The following is a 2,771-nucleotide window of genomic DNA, read 5'->3' as shown; positions in this document are numbered from 1 at the left end:
TTTCTGTCCTGAAGATTCTCTTTCTCGACAAGATCTGCAGAATGTGACCAACCAATGCAAACTTTTCATTTCAGATGCACCGGAAGCTTAGTTTCCAAAACCATATTTAGTTCAGTGAAAGCACAACAGAATATGTTCACTATTCCATTTACTTCTTTCACTGTCCAACTTTCATTAACTACAAAACATCACAGACAGAAAGTGTGACTTCATTTTGAATTTGTACCGTTAACTTCTCAATGTGTGGATTACACATTATTCCTGTCCCATTATTATTGACACTCTGTCTCTTACGTAGATGGGACCAGTGTGATAAGCTTGGCGTGGTATTTATAAACCCAAAGAAATTTGTAAGTAACAAATGTCTGGGTGTAGATTGTGTACATCTAAATAGGCTATTCTCAGTGACTGAGTAAAATGTTTTTCGACATTTGCAAAATCATCAATTATCAGGGAAACTGACAGTGTGTCGAATGGATGTTAAAAACAAAAGAATCAACTGCAAATAAAAAATGTAGATATATTCGAACATATGATTTACTTAAAAGCATTCAAAACAGTGATAAACATTTTCTAATGCATTCAAATATAAATGGCATAGCCTCAGATTTGTTGTAACCCAAGTTATTCTAAAACTGATGAACTTCCAAGTTTTAATTTCAGAATGTTCAAATTTAAAAATTTTATGTTTAAACAAACATTGAACATTTTACACTTGTCAGTAGTTTTTGTGGAGGTAAAAGGTCTCATGGGGGCTGCTGCATGCTTCTAAATGACTCAATAAATTTTAAAGACAGTGAGTTCAATTGTTTGAATGAGGAAGGTAATTTTGAAAGTTGTGCTGTGGAACGAATTGATTTAAATACTGTATCTCTTTACAGAATCCCTGGAAATGCTGTAGCAAAATTCTTTTTATCTAAATTTCAATGTCTATTAGAAAGACTTTCGAAAACCAGAAAGAAAAAAAAATAGTAATTGCAGCCAACTTTAATATAAATGCATTAAATAATAATAATGACATTGTAAATCTTAGTCACTTAATTCAGAAACATGCTTTTAATTTAAATTTCACTTAAAGTACTAGAAGAAATAGCCACTCTGAAACACATATTATCAGTTTCCAAAAATAGGAAAACCAAACCGTGTGAAAACATGTTTTGAAAGGAAAGAGAATGTAAATATATTTCCTAAAAAACTATAAACAGGCTTCTAGATAATAGTGTGTCAAGTGAAAAAAATTTCAAAACATTCCTAAATGGTTTCCTAGATTTTTCAACTAAACTTTCCCCCTCAAGCCTGGCAACAAAGAGTGGCCAACAAAATAAACTGGATTACACAAGGAATAAAAGTTTCTAGTGCCAGGAAAAGAACTTCACAATGAGTTAAAACATGACAAAAATTCTGACTAAAGAGATATAAGAATACATTCAAAAAAGTTGTACAGGCAGCAAGAAATTTGGTTAACAACCTGTTTATTAGTAAACATGAAAATAAATCAAGGGCTATTTCAGATGTTGTCAAATCTGTTAAAACATTCAAAAGAATTACCCCAAAAGATGTAGAAGATGCTGCAGTGCCTTTAAAAAACAAGAAATCAGCTGGGTGGGATGAAATTCCAACCACTGTAGTCAAGGCCGTTTATAACATCATTTCTTATCCATTGGCTGAAATTATTAATCAGACATTTGAGGCAGGATATTTCCCAGATGTGTTAAAATATGCTGAAATAAGACCATTGTTCAAGAAAGGCTCAACAGATGACATGGGAAACTGCTGCACTATTTCCCTGATGCCAGTTTCTGCTAAGGTGATAGAAAGGATTATTGCAAAACATCTTGAAAACTTTCTTATATAAAATGGCGTTATACTTAAAAATCAATTTGGATTTCTAAAAGGGAAAAATACAATAAACACTATCAGGGAATTCACTGAAAAGACAAGCTCTGCTTTAGACAAGGGTAAAAAGGTCACAGGTATTTTTTGTGATTTGACCAAAGGTTTTGACTCTGTCAGTTACTTGCTACTTCTACACAAGTTAGAGAGAGATGGGACCGTGGACAGGGCATTACAGTGGTTCAAATCTTATTGGTCAGAAAAAAAAACCAGGGACTTATACTAAATTCAAACAGGAAAATATCATTCTCGGACTGGGTTAGGTTAGGTTAGTGTTGTTAAACGTCCCGTCGACAACGAGGTCATTAGAGACGGAGCGCTAGCTCGGGTTAGGGAAAGGTGGGGAAGGAAATCGGCCATGCCCTTTGAAAGGAACTATCCCGGCATTTGCCTGAAACGATTTAGGGAAATCACGGAAAACCTAAATCAGGATGGCTGGAGACGGGATTGAACCATCGTCCTCCCGAATGCGAGTCCAGTGTGCTAACCACTGCACCACCTCGCTCGGTCTCAGACTGGAAAAAGATTTGTACAGTGGTCTCAAAGGCCTTAATTTTTGAGCCTTATCTTTTTCTGCTGTACATAAATGATTTACCTTTAAGCATTGATGTTCACTCCGGTTTATTCACAGATGATACCTCAGTTTTAATTGAAAATAACAATTTTGAACAAATTCACGATACTGGGGATAAAATAATGGGAAACCTAGACCGATGGTTTCAGTAAAATGGATTAAAACTTAAGTCACAAAAACACAATCAGTGCAGTTCAGTGCTAAAACATCATCAGCATCTCCCATGAAAATAGTGCACGGCAATCAGGAAATAACTGAAGCAAGTTATGTAAAATTTCTAGGTCCAAATCTTGACAAAAATTTA

The 2,771-nt window shown here is 34.7% G+C and overlaps 1 non-coding gene across 1 annotated transcript; it reads right to left on the bottom strand.

The window, feature by feature from the left end:
* Nucleotides 1-2,325: 2,325 nt before the first annotated feature.
* On the bottom strand, nt 2,326-2,398 carry Trnaa-cgc (transfer RNA alanine (anticodon CGC)). The gene has a single exon. It is a non-coding gene; the product is annotated as a tRNA-Ala (tRNA).
* Nucleotides 2,399-2,771: the final 373 nt, after the last annotated feature.

The sequence above is a fragment of the Schistocerca cancellata genome, chromosome 11 (assembly GCF_023864275.1).
Source record: "Schistocerca cancellata isolate TAMUIC-IGC-003103 chromosome 11, iqSchCanc2.1, whole genome shotgun sequence".
Classification (NCBI taxonomy): domain Eukaryota; kingdom Metazoa; phylum Arthropoda; class Insecta; order Orthoptera; family Acrididae; genus Schistocerca; species Schistocerca cancellata.
The sequence above is the reverse complement of the archived record's forward strand: the minus strand, read 5'-3'. Positions and strand labels throughout refer to the sequence as shown.